Source organism: Heteronotia binoei, chromosome 2, assembly GCF_032191835.1.
Source record: "Heteronotia binoei isolate CCM8104 ecotype False Entrance Well chromosome 2, APGP_CSIRO_Hbin_v1, whole genome shotgun sequence".
NCBI lineage: Eukaryota > Metazoa > Chordata > Lepidosauria > Squamata > Gekkonidae > Heteronotia > Heteronotia binoei.
The window spans coordinates 122364001-122381901 of NC_083224.1; the positions used below are offsets into that span (position 1 = coordinate 122364001).

The 17901-nt window shown below is 44.5% G+C and overlaps 1 pseudogene; it reads left to right on the plus strand.

Annotated features, from left to right (window-relative positions):
- Positions 1-17254: 17254 nt before the first annotated feature.
- Positions 17255-17502, plus strand: LOC132567649 (metallothionein A-like; annotated as a pseudogene).
- Positions 17503-17901: the final 399 nt, after the last annotated feature.

A 17901-nucleotide genomic window follows, 5' to 3' on the forward strand; every position in this document is an offset into this window, starting at 1 on the left:
TTTGATAAGCAGCCCCTTACACATTCATAATTCAGTCAGCTGTGCTATCTTTAAGACTATTGCAGAAATGGAAGTTTTGAGACATTGACCAATTTTGCACTAAGCACTTACCTCACTTTAGTCCCAGGGTTCTTAACGGCAGATAATTTACGGTGATTTTGCACATGCCAGTCTGCTGCGCAGCCGCCTCTTTAATTAGGGTTGCCAAGTCCAATTCAAGAAATATCTAGGGACTTTGGGGGTGGAGCCAGGAGACATTAGGGGTGGAACCAGGAACAAGGGTGTGATAAGCATAATTGAACTTAAAGTGAGTTCTGGCCATCACATTTAAAGGGACAGCACACTTTTAAAATGCCTTCCTTCCATAGGAAATAATGAAGGATAGGGGCTCTTTTGGGGCTCATAAAATTGGACCCCCTGATTCAATCATTTCAAAACTTGGGGGATATTTTGGGAACAGACACTAGATGTTATACTGAAAATTTGGTGCCTCTACCTCAAAAAACAGCCCCCCCCCCAGAGCCCCCAATACCCGAGGATCAATTCCCCATTATTTCCTATGGGAATCATTCTCCATAGGGAATAATAGAGTGCCCTTTCTAAAGTGGGGGGGAGGGCCTCCAAACCAGGGAACCCCCTGCCCCCTCCCTTTCTCTCTCACACAAACACTTACCGGGTCTGGTTCCTGCACAATTTTACTTGCTCTGAAAACGAAAGCAAAACAAAGGGAAAGGCTGTTCTCTGATGAAACTGTTACTGACCTTTTCCCATGAAGCACTTCCTGTTTCCTGCTTCCTACTCAGCTTTAAAGGCACACATTTTAAAAACGGACCTGTTTGTAGGTTTCTAAACCTGTCGGACCTCTAGAGGTACATGGTGACTGTGAGAGCGGGGCCAGCTGGCTGAGGGTGGGGGGAAGCCTGTAAAAACGGGGGATCCCCCACTGGGACCTGGGGATTGGGAAGCCTATCTTTAATGTTTCGGGCCAACTTGTTTTCGCACTATAGCCACAGGAGTTTTGGAGGCATGCCCTTTTCCCTCCTTTTTTTTCTTTTTCTTTTTATCATGTTACTACATAATAACACAATAATGGAATGACATAGCGATGTGATGGGCAGGATTGGTGTCTCTCCTCCCTAGACTTTCATGCCTTAGGATTGTTACATGTGTCGCTGTGGCTCAGCTATTGGTCACCTTTTCCTCCTTTTCTGTGCTGGACTTTTTAAAAATCACCTTTAGCCGGCCTGCCATCACCATTATTCTTTTTGAATTCACAATGGAGACAAACAGTCCAAGGCTAAGAAATCCCTTCCCACAGTAACCAGCCCGCAATCCTTAATTCTGGACTGTATTGTCAGGGAAAAGTGATTGGAGGCTCTGGAGCAGCCATCCCAGAGAAGTAGTGCACAGAAAACCTGAAGGGAAACTTTGCTGGGTTTCTAAAGGTACAACTTGAGCTTTCTGCTGTCTTTTTCTCTTCCCCTTTCCCTAAAGAAGGGGGGAAGAGACAGCCCAGGGAGAAAATGGAAGTTGTTTTTTTCCCCTATCTTTCTCTCATTTGCATCTGAGAGAAAGAGGCATCTAAAGGAGCAAAGGGAATTTTTAAAAAAATCTAGCCTCTGTTACTAACAGAGGCAGCCTGAAAGTTACAGGAGGGAGGGCGGAAACAAGCTCCCAGTGCAGGAAGTCTTGCAGTTATTTTGAATGGCCCTATGTAGCATTCTTCGGCTGTGCCCCAGCATAGCTCCACAGCTTCTGTGAGGCAGTCTTGCGTTCCCTGGCAGTGGGGAGAAAGCGGCAGCAAGACAGCTAAAGAAGAAGGGAACCAGGCATGGAGGAGCAGGAAGAAGGGGGCTGTGGCAGCTGCAAGGGAGCAGCAAAGCAGGCAACCAAAGTAGATGGGACATAGAGGAGAGGGGCAAGAAGGAGAGGCAGTGGTAGTGTGGAAGGGAAGGCAGATCATCAGCACAGGGCTGCTTTTCACCACCTCTCTGCCTTTCGGAGAAGCGGTGAAAGGAACAGATCTCCCTCCCAACCCATTTGAGGACCCCTGCCGGCCAGTTGGCTAGTGGGTCTTTAAATGTGGAGGAAGGCACATTGAGTGGTGTGTGGCTGTTTTCCCGCCTCTCCACAAGAGAGAGAGGAGGCAAAAGGAGCCGATCTATGGAGCTGCTGGCTTTCTCCCACCCCCCACCCATACCCCAGGGAGCACACAATTTGGCATCCCCCAAGTGGCGCCAGGCCCCCCCCCCCAGATCATGGCCTGTCCACTGATGTGTAGCTCTCTGTAACAAGAACTGCTCTTGTTACGCTATTTCAATGTAACGTTGTAATGCAACCACAAGCTTATTTTTTTAAAAATGGCAATTATGGAAGTTTATCGTAACATGTATGAGGGTTCTGTGAGCCACAAGGGAGACCATTTCAGATTTTTATGGGTGATGTGACAGTGTGGTTGGTGGACTCAGGGGTGGTTGTGGGGAGGACATCAATCTTCAGCACTTGACTTGCACCAGCATTAATTTCCTACTACCGACAATCCGTGGACAGCCCAATTAAAAAAAAAAATTGTGGGAAAACCAGATTCAGCGGGGTGAGTCCTCAAAAGAAGCGGATCAAGTTGTGGTTCCAAAGCAACTTGTGCGAAATCCAGCGGAATAACTGGACGAAAAATGTGAGTGATACCAGGACAAAGCCTAGTGCGAAATCAGTAATCCTGTTCTGAACAGCTTTTGAGAAATCTCTTTTGCTACTAGTACAGCTGAAACAGTAAATGTTTTCCTTTCCCTGTACCGAGCCACTGGTGGGACAAAATTACTGGAGCTCCAGTCAGCTTGAGGGCTCATTAAGCCACAGTCAAGTTGTATTCAGCCAATGCATTTTATTTATTTTACTTTATTTTCTGCTGCAGTCAATAGGGGTGCAGGGAAATCTGAGCACAGTAAAGGATAGTCACTTTGATTTCTAGTTGGACTCACCTTTCTGCAAGGCTGAAGCAAACCCTTGCTCAAAAGACCAGCTAAGTCCTTCATCCAAGCCAGCATTGAAGCAAGGTAAGGCAAGCCAGCACATCTGATGGCTGCTACAGTAATTGCCACGCTGCCCCCTGTTAACTGGTAATTTATTCTAGCAGTCTCCTTTCTCTCTTCTTTCTTTGCACCCAGCTGTATAGCTTTGTTTGCCCAGGCAGATCTTGCAAAGGGGTAGTGTGTTGTAGCAAAATAAAACAAACTTCACAGCTCTTTCCCTTCATTTCACTCTTTCTTTTCTATACTTTTCTCCTATTTCATTTTGATTTCCTTTCATTTTGATTTAGTTGTTTGTTTCTAATTTTATTCTGCTCTCCCTACAAGCTGTCAAGCATGCAGGTTCAATGACGAGTCAAAGTTGATACAAAGACTATGTTTATTGATAGACTGATACTTTGGTAACAGGTTCTTGAGAGTAATGCCAAATACACATTGATACAATACTTTTAAGGCCTACTTCAAAGGGATTCCAAGGGAAGGTGTTGCGGGGTAGCATTCACACATAAACTATCATAAATGTCTACGTTCCCATAGTGTTATCAGGACTGTGTCCTTGCTTTCTCCAGATGTCTTTCACTCCCTTACCGAAATGTATGGGAAGGTGCTGATTACTTGGTTTCAGTTCTCACTACTTCTAATTAATAGCCACAAAGCAAAACAGGGGGAAAGGGAAAGAATAACAAGCTAGAAAATGGGATCCTCCATGATGCTTCACAGACCAGGTTAGGCAGGACCCTTACACAATCAATTATCAATGGAATTTCACCATGCTTGATATACTGCCCCCGTTAAAATCAACCTCAGGGTTTTTGGGGAAATGCTTTATGAAACTTATTTATTAAATCAGGTGCCATCACATCTTTTTCTGCCACCCATTCATTATCGCTGGCAGGGAAGTGTTTCCATTTAATCAAATAATACAAAGTTCCCCGTTTTATCTTTGAATCTAATATATCTTGCACTTCATGATGACTTTGATTCCCAATCTGGATAGGTTGTGGAGCTGGTGGTCAAGGGTGCCAAGAAGAACCACCCAGATCTCTTCGCAAAAGACTGCAATGAAAGACAGGGTGTATCTTACTAAACATCTTGGGCAACTCCAATTCTACAGTCATTTTGTTAATCACCCTCTTGATCTTAAAAGGGCCCAAAAATCTATACATCAACTTCTTGGAGGGTTGATTTAATGGGAGGTTCTTTGTCGACACAAATACCGAATCTCCCACTTTAAAATCCCAAGCGGGTACATGGGATTTGTCATACTGTTTTTTATACGCCTCCTTGGCGGTTTCCAAATTCTCTTGGATTCCCTTCCAGCTGTTCCCTAACTTTCCCCACCATTGTTCGAACGAGGTGGGGTCCCGGGTTCGCTCTTCTCCTGGCAGCAACGGAACAGGTTTCCCCTCATACCCATTTACAATCTGAAATGGGGAAGCCTTGGTTAAACTGTGCACGCTGTTATTGTAACCATACTCAGCAAATGGCAAGAGATCCAGCCAGTTAGACTGTTGGTGATTCACATAGCACCGTAAATAATGTTCTAACAGCGCGTTCACACGTTCCATCTGTCCGTCTGTCTGGGGGTGGTAGGCTGAGCTCAACCCTTGTTCTATGTCTGATAATTTGCAGAACTCCCTCCAGAAGTTGGCAACAAACTGTGGCCCCCTGTCGCTAATGCTTGATATACTGCCCCCGTTAAAATCAACCTCAACGCTAATATCAGGGAACAAGTGTAGTTTCACAATGTGATGGAAAAACAGATAAGCTAGTTTCTTAGCTGTTGGCAGCTGCGCACAGAGAATGAAATGGGCTTGTTTGGAAAAGGTGTCCACTACTACCAGGATTACGGTTTTACCCTGCGAAACTGGTAGTTCGACTATAAAATCCATTGACACCACAGACCAAGGATGTGTGGCTGTCTCTAGAGGTTTTAACAGCCCGGGGGGCTTCCCTCCCCTTCTTTTTTGCCATTAAACAAATTGGGCAGGAAGCAACGAACTCAGAAACGTCCTTTTTCATGGAAGGCCACCAAAACTGTCTGTTAATCAGATGCAATGTCTTCACAAATCCAAAGTGGCCAGCTAATTTGTTAGAATGGCAAAATTGCAAGACTTCAGACCGTAGGCTCTTAGGGACGTACAGTTTGTCACCTTTATACCAAAACCCATCCTCCCCTTTCTGTACTTCCCCCGGTCTTTCTCCCTCTTTTTCAGTTTCCGTGGCCAAGCGCTCTCCCCCCCACTTGTCGGGATGCAAATTCCACCATGTTTTGGATCGGGTGGTTACCATGGTGGCTACTTGAGAGGGAGGGATCAGGGAGTCTATCACCTCCTCCTTTTGACTGTTATGTTGGGGAAGGCGCGAAAGGGCATCCGCCAAAAAGTTTTCCGTCCCCAGGATGTGCTTCAGCACAAAATCAAATTTAGAGAAAAACCCCGCCCACCAGATTTGCTTTTCACTGAGTTTGCGCTGGCCGGTAAGCGCTTCCAAATTTTTGTGGTCAGTCCAGATTTTGAATGGCACCTTAGAGCCTTCTAGCCAAGACCTCCAGGTCTTGAGAACATAAGTCACCACAAAAGCCGCTTTATCCCAGACCGACCAATTTCTCTGCTCTTGGGAAATTTTTTTAGAAATATAGGCACAGGGCCTTAGTCTTCCCTCCTCATCTTTTTGCATGAGGATGGCTCCGACGGCGACATCGGAGGCGTCACATTGCACAATGAAGGGCTTCAGCTCATTAGGGTGTGTTAAAACGGGCTCGCTAGTGAACAATTGTTTGAGCTTAGTGAATGCCTCTTGACACCTCTGTGTCCAATTTAGTTTCGCCCCAGGTTTTTTGGCATCAGGACATTTCCCTCTGGTTTTCAGCAACTCAGTGAGCGGCAACATAATTTGGGCGAACCCCGGTATGAAGGTTCGGTAAAAATTTGCAAACCCAAGGAACGATTGGAGCTTTCTACGTGTCCTCGGGGGAGCCCAATCCAGTACTGCTTGAACCTTACTTGGGTCCATATCTAGCCCCTGCGCAGACACCCGGAAGCCTAAACAGTCTAATTCAGTTTTGTGGAACTCACATTTTGACAATTTAGCATACAGCTTGTGCTTCAACAGGGTACTAAGAACCTCCCTCACTAATTTCACATGAGAGTCAAGATCTTGTGAATAAATAATGATGTCATCCAGGTACACCACCACCCCATTGAACAAATATTCTCTCAGCACTTCATTGATAAAGTTCATAAATACTCCCGGCACCCCCTGCAACCCAAATGGCATCACTAGATACTCAAATTGTCCCATGGGGGTGTTGAACACCGTTTCCACTCATCCCTCTCTTTGATGCACATCCCTCTGAAATACGCATCCCTTAAGTCCAATTTGGTGAATATCTTCCCCTCCGACATCGTACTAAGTAAGTCCTTAATGAGGGGAATTGGGTAGGCATTGGAGGTGGAGATCCCATTGATCCCCAGAAAATCAGTACAAAGTCTGAGCGAGCCGTCCTTCTTTTTCCTAAAAAGAGCTGGGGCTGCATGGGGGGGCCATAGCAGGTTGGATGAAGGCCCGCTTCAAGTTCTTATCAAAGAACTTCCGCAGTTCCACCTTTTCCGCCCACCCCGTTGAGTACAGTTTGGCCTTCGGCAAGGTCAGCCCCAGAATCAGTTCGATAGCACAATCTGTGCCCTATGGGGTGGTAACTCATCTGCCCCTCAAGTCTCTATATGCTTTGGGAATCGCATGGACCTCCTCCATGGTCAAACAGACCTTCTCATTTCGGGGCCGTGGGTTGGGGCCCCACTCTTTAGTCCAGTGATGAGCCGTACATCTTGGGTCATTGAATTCTATTGTCTGATCCCCCCACCTAATGTCTGGCTCATGCTTGGCCAACCAACCTACTCCCAAAACTACATCGTAGGAGGAGGAGGGGGCAATTACAAAGGCCTCCTGATCCCAATGGTCCTTGATGCCCACTGGATCTAACTGAGCCTCTAACACGCAGGTCTCCCCCCTCATCACTGATGCATCCATCTGTTCGAACTGGATGGGGTGTGGCAAAGCCACCGTGGGCAGCCCCAATGCATCCAGTTTGGGGGTGATTATGTCACTCATGCAGCCCGAATCAAACAGGGCTTTCACTTGCACAAACCTCTTGAGTTTGCTTTTCAGCAAAATTACTGGTACGAAATACAACGACCCCATTACTCTCACCCTGAGTGGTGATGGTGCATCGGCAGCGACCTGCTGGCTGGCACCATTTAGAGCAGGTCATCCTCGTTTCCTGACGGCTTGTTGGCCCAGGTCATCTCACTCAGCTTGTCTGTGATGATGGTGTCGTCGTCCGCCGCCGAGTTCGCAGCCGCACTGCTCTTCGCCGCTTCCTTAGGGTGGCTGGTCTACTTCTTTGGAGCCGGAGTACTCGTCTTGGAGGTGCTTGAGGGGGGTCGTGGGGGTTTCGGGCAGCTGCTAGCCAGGTGGTTCAGATCCCCGCACCAGAAGCATTTGCGAGTCCCTGTGGCCTTCCTGCTGGCTCTCCCCCCCCCCAAGGGTCTCTTCACCTCCACCTTCCCCCTGGGCTTCGGGTCATGGCTCGACTTACTGCTCTGGTGTTGACGTTGCATGGTCACTCTCTTCATATTCGTCTCCAGCTCCCCCGCCAGCTGGATCCATCCCACTAGGGTGGTGCGTCTGGCCTGCTGCAGGGCCCGATCTAGGATGCTCGCATTCAGCCCACGGGTGAAGTGTTCGATCTTCATCAACTCACTCCATCCCCTCACCTTAGCCGTGTTAGTGCAGAACTCAGCCGCATACTCCCAAATCGACTTGGAGCCCTGCTGCATGTCCCTCAGAGTGGCCAAGGCTCGGGTCTCTTGAAGCGGGTCTTCATACTGAGCCAGCAGAGCTTGTAGATAGGTAGCTACAAAGTCCAGCTCCGGACTCATGGCTTCGTACAGGCTCACATACCACCTTTTTGCAGCCCCCTTCAGCTTTGACCCTAGATAGTCCACACGACTGAATTCATCTGGGAAGGTGTTCCCCCAGTAGTGCATGTAGCTATTCACCTGGATCGTGAAGTACTCCACCTCCTTAGGGTCCCCGTCGAAGGTGGCATCCAGCTCTCTCCCGTGTCTCCCTTCTCACGGAGCTGAAGGCACCGCCGATTGTGGCTGAAATGGTGCGGTCGGAGGTCTAGCCACGGGGTCCCCTCGGCCTGGGCGCTCCCAGGACTCGGTTGATCTGCCTGTTGAACTCCCTGGCCATCATGGTGGTCATCGCCTGCATCTCATCCCACAATCCCTTGGCGACTTCCTCAACCTCTTTGTGAATCATCACTCGGAATTCGCGAGCCATCTCGTCTTCCTCTTCTCTCGGGCCTGGTGTGTCAGGGTTCCCAAGTCCTGCACCCAGAGGGGGGACAGCGTCCACCCCAGTTATGACCGCGGCTACGGCGCCCTCTTCTTCTCCGGGTCCGGGGTTCTCACCCCCTTCATTGGCCATCTTTACCTTACGCATGTGTCTGGTCAGGATGGCTTCTCGGCATGCCGGGGCCTCGTCCATCGTGGTGGTGGAAGTATGAGGCTGCCACTGCCTTGGGGTGACCAATAGTTGTTGGATGTAGAGAGGGGAACTTGGTCCAGCTACTCTCTGGGCGTCCAGCACATGCTACGGTGGGGTTGGTGCTCTCACCCCTTCTTCAGGTTCGCGAAGTTCACTGCTTACTGGAATCCTTTCAGCCATTCGGCTATAAAGGTGCCAGGGCAGTTAAACTTCTTGAAAGATTACTCTCAAAATGTCAAGCATGCGGGTTCAATGATGAGTTGAAGTTGATACAAAGACTACGTTTATTGATAGATCGATACTTTGGTAACAGGTTCTTGAGAGTAATGCCAAATACACATTGATACAATACTTTTAAGGCCTACTTCAAAGGGATTCCAAGGGATGGGGTTGCTGGGTAGCATTCACACATAAACTATCATAAATGTCTACGTTCCCATAGTGTTATCAGGACTGTGTCCTTGCTTTCTCCAGATGTCTCTCACTCCCTTACCGGAATGTATGGGAAGGTGCTGATTACTTGGTTTCAGTTCTCACTACTTCTAATTAATAGCCATAAAGCAAAACAGGGGGAAGGGAAAGAATAACAAGCTAAGAAAGTTGGATCCTCCACGATGCTTCACAGACCAAGTTAGGCAGGACCCTTACACAATCAATTATCAATGGAATTTCACCATACTTGACACAAGCAAGCTTTCATGATCTGCCTTCATTTCTTTCTCACTCAATTAGGGTTGCCAAGTCCAATCCAAGAAATATCTGTAGACTTTGAGGTTGGAGTCAGGAGCCTTTGGGGGTGGAGCCAGAAGCAAGGGTGTGACAAAAATAATTGAACTCCAAAGGGAGTTCTGGTTATCACATTTAATGGGACTGCACACCTTTTAAATGCCTTCCCTTCACTGGAAATAATGAAGGATAGAGGCACCTACTTTTGGGGCTCATAGAATTGGACCCCCTGGTCCAATCTTTTTGAAACCTGGAGGATGTTTTGAGGAGAGTCATCGGATGCTATGCTGAAAATTTGGTGCCTCTACCTCGAAAACCAAACTCCCAAGAGACCCAGATACCAGAAGGTCAATTCTCCATTATACGCTATGGGAATTGGTCTCCATAGGGAATAATGGAGTGCCCAGCAGCCATTCCCCCCCCCACTTTCTGATGACCCTGAAGTGGGGGAAGGGCCTCCAAACCAGGGGATCCCCTGTCCCCACCTGGGGATTGGTAATCCTACTTTCAATATAATCCCCCTCCCTTTCTTGTCAGTCTTGCTCTCCTTCTTTGCCCTGTCCTGTTTTGGCAACTCAGAATGTACTTAATAGTAGTATACACTGCTAACTTTTGTTAATTTCATCAATAGTAGAGGAGTGGGAGTTGATAGTTCCCCATGATCTATCAAAATATTAAAGGAATGCCTCCTTTCTTTACATGTATGGTAGTGGAATGTTAATCTGTTTTACTGATAGACACATAACAGAATTTAGAATTCTTCCCTGCCCAATTAGATTTAATTACATTTGAAACACTAGCCGTTTTTGCACACAGTTTACCTCGCAGTCACAATCCTGTTCCCTCCACAGCGTCCAGTCGGATTTTCCACCATCTGTGCCGGAGTTACAGGAAGTGCTGCGGCTTTTGCGTAGCAAACGTAAACTGGGTTTTAGCGGTTTACGTTTTCTGTGCAAAAGCTGCGACACTTCCTGTAACTTCGGCGCAGATGGTGGGAAATCCGACCAGACGCTGCGGAGGGAACAGGATTGTAACTGCGAGGTAAACTGTGTGCGAAAATGGTCACTGCTCAGGTACTGGGTTATTATCATTGTGTTGGTGGAATATCTGATGGCTTTTGGGCTACTCTGCTACTGTAAGCATTACACCATGTTATATGAAAAATGACAATCTTTTTTTGATAATGTCAGTAAAATCAATCCCAATGACCCCAGTATTTCTTATCCAGCAACTACTACATAACTACTACTACATTTACTTCCTAAAGAAAGAAAAGAATGTGTGGGACTGTCCCAAGATCTCCCAGCAGCCTTTCATAGCAGGTTGGTTTTAGAGTATATGACAGGATATAGGAAATGGGTGACAGCAGCAGGGAAGAAGTCTGAAATAATTGTATTGCAAAGTACCAAAATCTTCAGAGATGCATGGTAAACTCTGTCATTTGGATCTAAATTCCAAAAGTTATTTTAAATTTAATTTTGTAGTTATACCTTGCTTTTCTTCCCAATGGTGACCCAAATCAGAACATTATTCTCTCTTATTTTGTTTGTATGCTCAAAAAACTGTCTGAAGCTGGTAAGGCTCAGAGACAGTGATTAGCACAAAATTTATTTTGTTTATTTAAAGCATTGAAAGCGGCAGCCTTTCCACTGAACATAAAAAATTAAGCAATTAAAAATATAGTTACAATTATAAAATAATTGAATTAAAACACATAAACAACACTAGAAGGAGGGTCAGTAACTGTTAATGGAAAGTATGCTAAACAACACAGAAAAGCCTTTACCAGCTTACAAAAGACACCAATAGAGGGAGACAGTTGAATCAAAAGTTGTTTGCAGCTGTGCTGGTCCAGAATGAAACATAATCTATGGACCAACCAAAATGACACAAAACAGTGTGCAAGCTTTGGGTTGGACTAAATGACCCTGGAGGTCCCTTCCAACTCTATGATTCTCCGGAAGTCATCAGGATGGATGTTACAAGATAAAAAGAGGTGGTAGGTGAGGAAGGGGAGTTGTTTCAGGCCATGATTTTGAGAAACATTATATTGAAGTGAAAGAGGGCAAGTGTATATACTGCCTGGATATGAAATGTGTTGGAATTTGATTATATGAAGCTCGTTGAAGCCTACATGAAACGAAGATATAAAGACAGCCTTGTCGCTTGATAATACTGCCAAGCTGCATTGAAACAAACAACTCTTTTAAGAATACTTGTTTACTTACTTTGGATGTGTCCTCCCAACCCTCTTGCTTGAAGAAATTGCGTTGACAGCATCATAAAGAGACTTTGGGAACTGGGAGGTGCAGACCTTCTTTGTTGTATGCACTAGTAATGATATATCTTGGTTGAAGTAATTTATTACTGTTTCATAAAAATTAATTCTGTTATTTTGGTTTTGAGGCTGGTTGACATGGAGGCTTTGTACCTTTTTTTTCCCTGCTCCAGTTTTCCACGTTTCTCTTTTGGCTTGCACAAACTCCAAGTGGTGGCTGGAGATATCCTGGGATTACAACTGATCCCCAGGCAACAGAGAAAATGGTTCACTTGGAAAAAATGGTGGCTTTGGAAGGTGGACTCTATGGCATTATACCCCACTGAGATCCATGCACTTCCAAACCATGCCCTCCTCAGGCTCAACCTCCCAAATATCCAGGTATTTCACAATCCAGAGCAGCCATCCCTACTATAAAATGATGCTGTTGATGTCTGGTTTCACCTTGGTTTCTGCAAGCAAGAAAAAAACAAATGGTGTCTCTTGAGTGAAATTACAAAGGGCAGCAATTTTCCTTGTATTTCCCAAGATCAACTAGCTAGCTTCCTAGCAGAGTGGTGATTCAAACCCAGATCCTAGTCTAAGTGTCTACCTGCTTTACTGTTTATAATGTATGCTTTAATTGCATTTAATTGCAAAATATTACTCATCTTTTATGTAGTGCTGATCTGTTCTGGAATAAAGAATATGTGACTCTTTCTGTGTTTTCACAAATGTCATTGTTTGCTATACACCAAGGAACGTAAGAAGCCTCTACTAGAAGTCAATTACAGTTCTACATACTCAGTGACTTTGTCAAATGTCAAAGCTGGTGATAAAACACTTTCTCTTTGCCAACTGTTTGAATACCATTAACTTTTTCAGAGAAAGTGGTAAAAAAGAAAAAAACTCTGTCATTTGGGTATTTGTTCCACTCCTTCTTGAAGTCTGTTAGGCCTGTTATCCTGCTTCTTTTATAATATATTATATTTTGCATATCCAGTGTTTCACTTCTGAGACCATATCTTGATTACTTCACTACCTCTGTTTCTTATGAGGACACAGATGTGTAAAATCAAACACATACTAACAGGCTCTGATTATTATAACTGGATTTGGGAAGAGCTATTACATTTGTCCTGTTGCCTAATAATTCCTTTGATGCATATTTTTACTCACACAGAGATCCTACCCACAGTTTATATAAGCCCCTGGAATCAGTTAAAGATCCTCAGATTCTTGACCAACAGTACAATTAATGCAGCTGCATAGGCTACTATTGCTGCTGCAAAAAGGAAGAATAGTTTTGAGTGGATTTCATTTCTATAAACTCAGCAGTTTATTTCCTAGAAAAAATACAGCAGTCTCCTTCTATAGAGCTATATATAAACAGTGGTTTGTGACATAGCTCCCAAAGTTGCATCTCTAAGCTTTGCAAGTGAGGAAAAAGCATTTACAGCTGCCCTATTAAATTCCTTACTGTGCACAGAAAGATACCAGGCTATGGGAAAGATCTGAAGCCTGGACAGCTCAAAGAGAGCAAAGAACTTTCCATACTGGTCTGTCATTCGCTAGCTGTGTTTCATGTCCTCAGCTATTTTTATATCTTGCAGTAGCAAGACAAAGGCTACCCCTCTTCTGGGCTCATGAAGCCCAGACCTATGTAGACTACCACAGAAGTAAGTACGTAATCAGCATGGGACAACCCTCTTACAACATATGTTGCATTAAGTATCGAGTTTAACAAGATGCCAGTCAGTGGGAGTATGTTACTTAGTGTTACCTACTTGGCCAATCACATCCTTCCAAGTCAAAGGATCAGTTTCAATGTGGCTGGATTTTTCGTAAACTGAATCATATGTCATTTCACTGGAAACTTAAACCTGAGCTATAACCTCATAGTGAGGCCCCCACGACTGCAGTGGTAATTCTAGTGAGAGAGAACGAGAATCAGGACATCTTGTTCAGCACAATGGAAGTTTATAGCTGCTGACTGGCTGGGAGCATTCATGCCTGGACCAGCCCTTCCTGGCCTCTGTGTGATACTGAGCCAGATGTCTTTGCATTCTACACTCTGGGTCCTTCCCATCTCTTCTTTTCCCTATGAAATAGGAATGGACATATATGATTGTGTTGGCCTAATACAATAACTTTTCTAGACTAGAAGTGGTAATTACTTGCAATACTTTCCTGTTTTGCTTCTCAAATGGGAGACCATCTCATATATAGTGTACAGGGGTGGACTGGGAAGCAAAAATGGCCCAAGAAAAAGGCCTTGCCTCCTGGCCAACCTCCTGCAACATTCTTGGCAGAAGAGAGAGGGTAGAACAGCAGGCTTGTGCCCGCCTCCCACAGACAGTGGCCACCAACTTGTGGTAGCAGAGGCTTGTGCCTGACTTGCAGGAGCCAAGAACTTCTAGGTTGTAGCAGTAGCAAGCTCTACCTGCCCGGAGGTGTGTGGCTTAATATGCAAATGAGTTCCTGTTGGGTAATGTTGGGGTGTGACCTAATATGCCAATGAGTTCCTGCTGGGCTTTTTCTACTAAAAAGCCATTAGCCAGCACTCTTGATGTGTACAAAAATGATCCTTCAACAAGTCGTAACTACTTCTTACTTACTGCTACAGTAAGATCTACTATTTTGCAAGCTAATGACATGCAGGAGAAAACCAAGAACATCTTCACTAACAATATAGTCCTAACCAGAATTACAACCTTTTAAATTCACTGAGGTCAGTGGGCTTAGAAAGGTGTAACTCCAGTTAAGATTGCAACATTAGGCTTCCCTAGCCCTGCCATGTCATGATTGCAAGGTCATGCTTCCTTCAGAATTATGTTTTTAGTTCTATTTATTTCAGTGTGAAAGATTTAAGCACATGTTGCACTCTCATATTGAATCAAGTCTGATCTTCCCATCAGACACACTTCCTATTTTTACTCAAATATGTATTGTTACAGGATCTGAGAAAAGTGGTGAAAAGATACCCTGCTTCTTCTGTGCACCTGGAAGTATGATATATGTCTACTCAGGCCTTTTGTTGAGCAGGAACACATAGGAACACAGTTCTTCTGGCTGGCTTGTTGTCAGGGTGTGTGGCCTAATATGCAAATGAGTTCCAGCTGGGCTTTTTCTACAAAAAAGCCCTTTGTGAAACAATGGTGACAGCAGGGGGTATAGCCTAATATGAAAATGATTTCCTCCTGTGTCTATTAAAAAATGTATGTGTCAAAATTCTCCCATTTTGATTTTCAAGTTGAAAATAGTGCTAACAGCAGGGAAAGAGATATTTTATCCCAAACCCCTTAGTTGAGAAAAAATATTTGTATTTTCTCAATCCTATTTGCTACCATTATTTCTCTATACACTGCTAGTGGGCATTATAATTTTCCACCCAAATTAGTCATATGTTTCCACCCAAATTAGTCATATGTTTGACTCCAGCAAATGAAGGATTCTGTATTAAGATGCTATAACCAATCAGATTTTTGAATGTGATATCACTTGGCACAAACAAAAGTTGGAGTGATGCTTTTGGGTGCATCACATGGACAATCCCATCCAATTGGGGACCATGGATAATATCTGTACACTAAATAGCTATATGATGAGTTATTGTGAACAGATGAAACCAATCGTGAGTGAAGGCAATATATCTCAATAGATAAACGCTTGAAAACAATCATTTTTAAAAATCACTGAAGGAATCACTTTTCATGCTACCAAACATTTTCATGATTTTTTTTTTGGTACAGTCCTAATTTATACAAAAGTCCCACAGCTGAAATAAATGATTCCACTGTTGTAACCAGTATTTCACCCAGCCACAAAGACACAGGTTGTGGATGTAGGTTGGCACTGAGATCTAAATACCTAATCCTACACAACACTACATCAGCACATTGGCTGTAACTCTTGGAGGCCCTGAGTCAGTTTTACACTTCATTTGAAAATATAATTTGAAGTACTTGCTGATATCTAGGAGTTTCACTGAGCTCAGCATACAATCTTAGTTTGTTGCTCTTTTGAAACAACCACTAAACTGTGTTTTGTATCTCTACACAATTGTTTTCTTCCCTCACAAATTTTAGCTATGATACATTAACCTCTTAAAATAAGTATTATTTATTTTCTCTTATCGGGTACTTTCTTAAACTGTTACAAGAGAAGATTATGGCTAATCTTGAAAGCTCTAAGAACACTCAGCAAATGGCTATCCTAGCTTGGCCTATACCTTAGCACTTAACACTTCATCATTTATTTCCACTTAAATAAACCACTTTGGGAGAGGAAGCAGTTAATTCATATATTTGTGTTGTAAACCTAACATAGTGAAACTACTCAGTTTTAGAATGTGTTTTAAAGTATCTAACAAAATAAGCCAAACTATAAACTTGCCTAGAACAAGGTTTGATCAATGCTTGAATTATTGGAATGCCCAGGACAGGTGTGGCCAAACTTGCTTAACGCAAGAGCCACGTAGAATAAGTGTCAGATATTGGAGAGCCGCAAGACATGAACATCAGATGTTTGAGAGCCACAAGACAAGGAAGGAAGGAAGGAAGGAAGGAAGGAAGGAAGGAAGGAAGGAAGGAAGGAAGGAAGGAAGGAAGGAAGGAAGGAAGATGGATGAGGGAGGGAGAGGTGGAAATAAAGCAACTTTAAATGCTTTTTTCCAGCTGCTAGCTGCCTCGGTTTGGAGAAGTGATTTAAAGTGATTCTCCAAGCCAGTCCATAGGGTGGTGGAGGCATTGAAAGCCACACAATATGTGTGAAAGAGCCACATGTGACTCCAGAGCCATAGTTTGGCCACCCCTGGTCCAGGGCTTTTTTTTTTGTAGCAGGAACTTCTTTGCATATTAGGCCACACACCCCTGATGTAGTCAATCCTCCTGGAGCTCACAGCAGGCCCTATACTAAGAGCCCTGTAAGCTCTTGGAGGATTGGCTACATCAGGGGTGTGTGGCCTAATATGCAATGGAGTTCCTGCTACAAAAAAAAAAGCCCTGGGAATGCCTAGAGCTGTCTGACCCTTTACTTCTTCTGAAGGGTCCTGTCCCTTTACTGTATTAGAAGGTTTTGGAAGTATGACTTAGTTCCGTACCTCCAAGATCCCCCTGTTTTCCGTTTTTGGGTCTCCATCCATCTGTGTTTCAATATGGCAATGTACTTCAAAGAGAAAGGCAGTCTGGTTTCCAGCTCTGCATTTCTTTGTTTACACTTCAAGGTGAGCACTAGAGTTTTCCTAAAAGAGATCAGTGCCTCGGTAAAAAAAATACAGCTTTGTAGGGTAGACTGTATGACATCACATCCCCATTAAATTAGGGTTGCCAGGTCTGACTCAAGAAATACCTGGGGACTTTGGCGGTGGAGCCAGGAGCAAGATTGTGACAAGCATGATTGCACTCTAAAGGGAGTTCTGGCCAACACATTTAAAGGGACTGCATGCTCTTTTAAAATGCCTTTCCTTCATTGGAAATAATGGAGGATGGAAGTATATTCTTTTGAAGCTCATAGAATTGGACCTCCTAGTCCAGTCTTTTGGAAACTTTGCGGGGGTGGGGGGGAGGGTTGAGGAGAGGCATCAGATGCAATGTTGAAAATTTGCTGCTTCTGCTTCAAAAAGCAGCCTGCCAAACAGCTGATTGCTCTGCTCATCTCCTATAAGCTACCAAGGGTGACTGCAAAACAGCCTCTAAGTGTAATGGATCCTCGAGGCTGCCCATGTGCTCCTAGTGGTTCTTGTACCTTTGTTGGTTCCTGCAAATGCAAAAATTGCAAATGTACTTTCTGCAAAAAAAAGCTGCTGTTCCTGCCACCCAGCTGACTGCACCAACTGTGCCAAGGGCTGTGTCTGCAAAGAGCCTCTGTCAAATAAGTGCAGTTCTTAAAGCTAAAAATGCACTGTTTTGTTCTTTGTGAATATTCTGCATAGTCAAAAGAGTGTTTTACCACAATGAGTATTTTTAACTGTTTTGCATGCTGGGGGGAGAGGGAAAATAAAAGCTGTGATTTAACAGAGGGAAAAAAACAGCCCACCCAGAGCCCCAGATTCCCACAGATTCTATGGGGACCAGTCTTCATAGAGTATAATGGGGTGCCCAGTGGACACTCAATTCCCTCCCTCCTCTGCTTTCTGATAATCCTGAAATGGAGGGAGAGTCCCCAAACCAGGGAATCCCCTGCCATCAAATGGAGATTGGCAACCCTATTAACTAAATCCCCTCCCCAAACTCCACCCCCAAATCTCCTGGAATTTCCTGATTCAGTGCCGGCCACTGTATTCCATATTATAACCTCAGGTAAGGTCTTGATTTACTTGGCTGGTTGACTGCC